The sequence below is a fragment of the Felis catus genome, chromosome F2 (assembly GCF_018350175.1).
Source record: "Felis catus isolate Fca126 chromosome F2, F.catus_Fca126_mat1.0, whole genome shotgun sequence".
In the NCBI taxonomy this organism is placed as follows: Eukaryota; Metazoa; Chordata; class Mammalia; order Carnivora; family Felidae; genus Felis; species Felis catus.
Genome location: NC_058385.1, coordinates 2,092,479 through 2,100,207, shown reverse-complemented (window position 1 = coordinate 2,100,207; position 7,729 = coordinate 2,092,479).

Below are 7,729 nucleotides of genomic sequence, written 5' to 3'. Positions count from 1 at the left end.
GCTGTTGTCTATATTAATACTCCATTCCTTTTCATTGTTGATTAGCATTCCATGATATGAATGTACCAGTTAATTAATTAACTAATTGGTCAGTTTTATTGATTTTAAAAATTAATTTTATTAATTGTAATGGCAGAATATTTCTCATTGAAACCAGGGAGACCTGTGATGCTCAAGTGGCTCAGTCAGTGGAGCATCTGACTCTTGATTTCAGCTCTCAGGATCATGGGATCAAGCCCTGCATCAGGCTCCATGCTGAGTGTGGAGGCTGCTTGATATTCTTTCTCTCTCTCTCTCTCTCTCCCTCTCTCCCTCTTTCTCTCCCTCTCTCCCTCTGTCTCCCAGTCACTCTCTCTCTTTAAAATAAAATAAAATAAAATAAAATAAAATAAAATATAGTGAGACCAAAAGGAAGTGGCACATTTTTTGAGTGCTTGAAAAGAAAACTGTCTGCCCATAATCTTTATTGGCAATATTTTTTTTCAGAAATAAAGAAGAAATGAAGACCTTCTCAACTGAAAGGACACTAAAAGAATTTGTCACCAGCATGTATGCCATAAAAAATTGCTAAAGAAATTCTTCAGAGCAAAAAGAGATTAAGAAAAGAGTATCTGGGAATACCAGGAAAGAAGGAGGAACACTAGAAAGAGTAATAATATGAATAAATATGGATTTCCCTTCTCTCATGAGTTTCCAAAATTATGCTTAAAGAATACTACAACACTTTGTAAAGTGTACTTACAGTAAATATTTAAAACAATTATAAATGGAAGCATGTAGAGGAGTCTAAAGGAAGGTAAATTTTCTATAGTTTTCACTTCAATTTAAAAACAATGACACCTTGGGGTGCCTGGGTGGCTCAGTCGGTTGAGCGTCCGACTTTGGCTCAGGTCATGATCTCATGGTTTGTGAGTTCGAGTCCCGCATTGGGCTCTGTGCTGATGGCTCAGAGCCCAGAGCCTGCTTCGGATTCTGTGTCTCCCTCTCTCTCTCTGCCCCTCCCCCACTCATGCGCTGTCTCTCTCTCTGTCAAAAATAAATAAACATTAAAAAAAATTAAAAACAATGACAGCAGTAGACTGCATGCAGTTATTCAAATATGATAGAATTCCCAGAGCAATCACTAAGAGCCATACAAAGAAATGCACTCAGAAAACACTACACAGGAATCAAAATTGAATTAGAATATTTTTTTTTTTTTGCTAACTCACAACAGGACAGGAAAATGAAACACAAACACAAAAACAGAGAACAAAGAGAAAACAAAAAGTAAATTAGTGGTCATAAGCTACAAATATAGCAATAATTACATTCAATGTCAATGGTCCAAATACACAAACTAAATGCTAGAGGCAGGCACAGCCATTAAGACACATGAATAAATATATACTGTCTACAAGAAACTTCTCAAATATAACAATATAGATAACTTGAAAGTAAAAGGAATGAAAATTACAGCAAATATTAATCAAATGAAGGCAATAATGATCATGGTAATATCAGAGAAAGTAAACTTCAAGGTCAGAAAAATCAGACAAAAAATGCCATTTATGTAATTTTTATTTTAAAGAGAGAGCACTAGCAAGTGCGGTAGAGGAGCAGAGAGAGAGAGAGAGAGAGAGAGAGAGAGAATCTTAAGCAGGCTCCATACTCAGTGTAGAGCCTGACATGAGGCTTGATCCCATGACCCTGAGATCATGACCTGAGCCAAACTCAAGAGTTGGATGCTCAACCAACTGAGCCACCCAGGCGCCCCAGATAATACTATTACATGAATATAAGAGTCAGCTCACTAAGAACATGCTGCAATCCTAAACGTTTTTGAACCAAACAGCAGAGCTTCAAAATATGTGAGACAAAAATCAATAAAATTCAATATATATATGCATACACAGTTATAGTTGGAAATTCCAACCATCTATCTCAACAACTGAGAGAGAATCTAGACAGAATTCTCCTCAACAAAACAACTGAAAAGATGTGGTCACTGATCATAACAGAAAAAATAAAAATAAATAATAGCAAATGCTGCAAATGTAATGCATTTTTATATCCGGAAGGATAGCATTAATATTCTTTAGCGGTTTTCAGTCAAACATATGCTAGAACAACCTTTATTCTCTGTAGCCTACAGCTCTTTAAACTCCATTGGACTCTTGCTCTCCATTGGGTGAGAAGCAATGATGAACAAAAAGATAGCAATGTTGCAGGAAAGCAGAAGGCAGACAGAGGCAGGGATGCAGGGTTCTACAAGGGGCAAGTCGCCAGGCAGCTCCATCCCAGCAGCACACCTGGCTTATTTCTAAAATGACCACCTGTGAAGCACTTTTATTAGATTTCTTCTCTGGCGTCACATTTTTATTTCACGGAGCTATGAAGAGTGTGTATTAGGTGCTTCCCTGGCAATGAACGATAATGATAGAAGTTGGGCCCTTCTCGGAAAATAAATTCTGGTGTGGCTAAAAGACTCCTTTTACCTGTTAGACAAGGTAGCTCGTGGAGAATACAGTTAAATATACTTCAGGGGTGCCTGGGTGGCTCAGTCAGTTAAGTGTCCAACTCTTGATATAGGCCCGGGTCGTGAACTCGTGGTTGCGGGATTGAGCCCCTTATTGGGCTCCACGCTGGTCCTGGAGCCTACTTGGGATTCTCTCTTTCCCGTCCCACTACCCCTCCCCCATTTTGTCTCTCATTCAAAATAAATAAACATTAAATATATATAGCTTTAATAAACTTTAATTGCAGTAGAACTTTGACCCATCTTGCCACATAAACTTGGATATATCACTAATTTATTCTGCTTTCTTTTAATTTTTGACTTTGGAAAACTACCAACTATGTCATCTTTCTCCCTAGAAATATTTCTAAACTATAAAATGTGAGAAAATCTGTTAGAAATTAGGAAGGTAAAAAAACAAAAAAACAAAAAAGCAAAACCAAATAATCCTAAGGTATTAATTTACCTTCCAGTTAATGTGCCAGTGACTTTCATTGATCTGTCTCACAACCATGCCATACATTTTATCTTACTCCCAGTATGCTAAAATTGATTTATATGCAGTCAAAATATTTTTATCAATAATTATACAGGTAGAGATCAGCTTCCACCTGACAGCACAAGAAATTTCACTAATTTGCTCATTAGTGAAAGAGTTGAAAAATTATTTAAAAAATAATAATTGAAGGGGTGCCTGGGTGGCTCAGTGGGTTAAGCATCCAATTCTTGATTTCAGCTCAGGTCATGATCTCAGGGTCATGTGATTGAGCTCCATGTTGGGCTCTATGCTGGACGTGAAGCCTGCTTAAGATTCTCTTTCTACCTCTCCCTCTGTTCCTCTCCCACTTGTGCTCTCTCTCTCTCTCTCTCTCTCAAAAAAAAAAAAAAATTCAATAATGGAAGGCCTCTGGAAATAATCCTAAGGGAAAAGAGCAAATGATAAGATAAATAGATATATAGATACATACATTTATAGATAGATGATAAATAGATGATGATAGATAGATGTTAGATAGATAGATAGATAGATATAGACAATGTCCTTTACAGGGGCCTTCTCCTTACCATTAATCAAAACTTTCTTCACTTATTTAGAAAAGAAACTGGAACAGATCATAGTCTGTTTGGGCTGCTATAACAAAATACCATAGATTGAGTGGCTTAAACAACAAATATTTGTTTATCACAGTTCTCGTGGCTGCAAGCCCAAGACTGCAGTGCTGTCAGGTTCAGTGTCTGGGGAGGGATTGCTTCCTGATTTATAGGCTGCTGTCTCCTGGATGTGTCTTCCCATGGGGACAGGAAGGGGTGGGTAGAGTGGAAGGCCCTCTGGGGTCTCTATTACAAGAGTACTAATCCTTCTCATGAGAGTTCCACCCTCATGATATCATCACCTCCCAAAGGCTTCACCTTCTAATACCATCATGTGTGGGATTAAGGCTTTAACATATGAATTTTAAGGAGCCACAAGAATCGGGGCGCCTGGGTGGCGCAGTCGGTTAAGCGTCCGACTTCAGCCAGGTCACGATCTCGCGGTCCAGGAGTTCGAGCCCCGCGTCGGGCTCTGGGCTGATGGCTCAGAGCCTGGAGCCTGTTTCCGATTCTGTGTCTCCCTCTCTCTCTGCCCCTCCCCCGTTCATGCTCTGTCTCTCTCTGTCCCAAAAATAAATAAAACGTTGAAAAAAAATTTTAAAAAAAAGGAGCCACAAGAATCTAATCCATGGTGACACTAGTCCTATAGGAGCTATAATTTCAACCAAGGTCACATTTTTTTTTTTTCTAAATAGCTTACTTACCAAAGAATAAAACTGATTCAGCAAGCTTCCCAAACAGATCAAATTTATGAGAAGGTATCAAAAATCACATTAAAATATTAACCTAGAGATGCCTGGGTGGCTCAGTCAGTTGATCATTTGATCCTTGGATTTAGGCTTAGGTCATGACCATGGAGCCTGCTTAAGATTCTCTCTCTCTCTCTCTCTCTCTCTCTCTTTCTCTCTTTCTCTCTCCCTCTGCCCCTCTCCCCTGCTCGTGCTCTTGCTCTCATTCTCTAAAATTAAAAAAAAAAATCTAAAATAAGTCATTGCTTTAGTCAGTAACTCACACACTGTTACTGGCATTTACACCAGGAATTTTAGCATGTCTTTGTCAATTAAGCAATAACCATTTTGCGTAGCACTTTAGAGCCTGATGAATGTTTTAATCTAATTATATGTTTGGTTTTTCCCTTATTCTGTGAGGAAGATAAAGACACTATATTTTGTTATTCACATTTTGATTTTGAATAAAAGAAGCTCAAAGAGATTGAGTAATTTGTCCAAGTTCCCACAAGAGGTAAACTGTTAAGGGTGTCTTTCTCTCAAACATCCTTCATAGCATGGACTGTCTTTAGATACAATAATTGGTCCAGAACCAGGACTTAGAGGTGCATCTGGATCTGGGAGCACAAACTGAACTGCCACTGGGGGCTGGTCCAGCAACATAATTTCAGCATTGCAAATGATGCATAAGGATTCTGGAACCTGTGGGGAATCATAAGCCTTGTCCTCTCTAATGGTATTCAAATGCAATTTTTAATAAAATTATGTAGTCGTCTAACAAAACTCATTGGCAGATTTAATTCAAGTTCCTTTTAATAATCATCTTACGGGGCGCCTGGGTGGCGCAGTTGGTTAAGCGTCCGACTTCAGCCAGGTCACGATCTCGCGGTCTGTGAGTTTGAGCCCCACGTCAGGCTCTGGGCTGATGGCTCGGAGCCTGGAGCCTGTTTCCGATTCTGTGTCTCCCTCTCTCTCTGCCCCTCCCCTGTTCATACTCTGTCTCTCTCTGTCCCAAAAATAAATAAAAAATGTCAAAAAAAAATAATCATCTTGCTTCCCAACTGAGACATTTGAAGTTAGCAAGGCCTCTGATCATCTTATCTATTCATTCATGAGGTGGCTGGTGAGTGGCTGACAAACATTTATCTAGCCTCACATCAGAGGCAAAAAATGATTCCAGCTTTGAGGACCTGCCAAGCTAGTGAAGGAAATAGTCAAGAAAGTAAAATGTAATCTATATGGATGTCCAATCTGGAAAGGATGGTTCAAACTGTTTTCCTTTCTTGTCCCCACTAAGTACAAGTATAAACTTTAAAAATGTAGCATGGAGCAATGGATGGAAAGCTCCAAAATGTGCTGAGGAGAAGGTGAGCTGGTTCTGGACCCCAGGACTAGAGGAGCAGCACAGTGTCAGGGTGTCCTGTGACCCCCTTCCTCCCATCACACAGAGAAAGGTCACTCAAAGCATAAACCTCTGACCCTTGAACTAGCAACAAAAGGCAGCTCAGGTAGGCTCATGCATCCCTTGAATGGAATGAGACTCCCTCTGACAACATCAGATGAGCCTGACCTTATGATATGGAGACTAATTTGGAGAACCAGAAGAAAGAGTGACCCAGGGAGCACTCTTCTCCTTTACCCATCAAGGCTCAGACTCCCCTTCTCCTCCAGATTCAGAGAACCAACAAGATAGACTTTGCTAAAGAGCCTGGATCAGGAATTTCTTTGTCCCTGCAGGTCCAGGAATCTCCCTCCATACAGTCACCGAGGCAGGCAGGCAACACAGGAGAAAGGAATCAAACTGCAGGAATTGTCTCCGTCTGGGAAGGCTCTCTGTTCCCCCAGGCCTGAGACCCTTTTCCCCTTCTCCAACTCATCAGGGCATCCACACACCTCCCCCACTGAGAGATATTCAGAGCTGATCTTTGAAAAGTTCTATCCGTACCAATAGGGAGCTCCAGTATGGACCACTGGGAACCCCAGTAGCAATACATAACTCAAGCAAACCAACAAAACCCTGTAAAGGCTCTGAAAATTAAAGTGCCATTGGAAACACAGTCCAAAAGTAGGCCAAAAGCCATGTGCTAAACTTAAACAAGATGATTGTCTGCTGAAATATAGGTTTCAGTAGTACCCAAAGTCTCCTAACTTAATAGCAAAGTGTCCAAAATTAAAAAAAAAAAAAATCACCTGTCATACCAGGAACCAAGAACCACAACTTGAATAAGAATATAATTAACTAGCCCCACCAAGATGAATCAGATGTTGAATTGATCTAGCAAGGATTTTATTTATTTATTTGTTTGTTTATTTATTTATATGATTTTTTATTATTTTTGGGGAGAGGGAAGGAGAGAAAACATGCAAGTCAGGGAGGGGCACAGGGAGAGGGAGAAAAAGAATCTCAAACAGGTTCCATGTTCAGTGTGGAGCCCAAAATGGGGCTTGATCTCACAATGATGGGATCATGACCTGAGCCCAAATCAAGAGTTAGACAACTGACTGAGCCACCCAAATGCCCCTGTCACAAGCATCTTAAAGAAGTTATTACAAAAAATGCTTCATTAATCAATTACAAATCTATTAAAACAAAATTTACAATCTCAGCAAAGAAATAGAAGAAATTATTTTTTTAAATGTACACCTGAAACTAATACAGTACTATATATTAACTAAACTGGAATTAAAATAAAAAAATAATTTTAATAAAAAAAGAAATAGAGGCAATTAAAAAAGTAGCAAATGGAAATTATAGAGCTGAAAAATAATGTAGAGAAATTTAAAAATCATGATGGTTCAATAATGTAGTGGAGATAACAGGAAAGGAACAGTAACTTTGAGTACAAAATAACAGAGAAAAAAATAGACTGAAAAATAAAATGAAGAGAGCCTAAAAAACCTGGAGAAAAATCACAAAACATCCAACACTCATCACTGGAGTCTTCAAAGGACATGAGAAAGATAATGAAGCTGAAAGAAAATATAAAGAAATATTGCCCAAAAAAGTCCAAACCTCACAAAAAACTCAAGCCTGAAGATCGAAGAAGCTGAACAAACTACAAATTGGATGAACCCTCTCCTCAAAAACCAAAACCAAAAACAAACAAACAAAATAACCCAAACCACAACAAATAATAATTAAACTTTCAAAAACAATATAAAGTTACTGACAGCAGACAGAAAGAAATACCAGTTTGAATGAGGGTGGATGTCTCATACAAAAGATAAGTAATGAAAGTAAGCGCTGAAACAAAATTGTCAACCTCAGAATCTATACCCAGTAAAACTATCCTTCAGGAAGGAAAGAGAATGAAAACAATCTCAGACCGAAGAATAAATTAAACTAGTTTGTCATTAATAGACTTACTCTTAAAGATTGACCAAAGGAAGTTCTTCAAATCAATAGTAAATG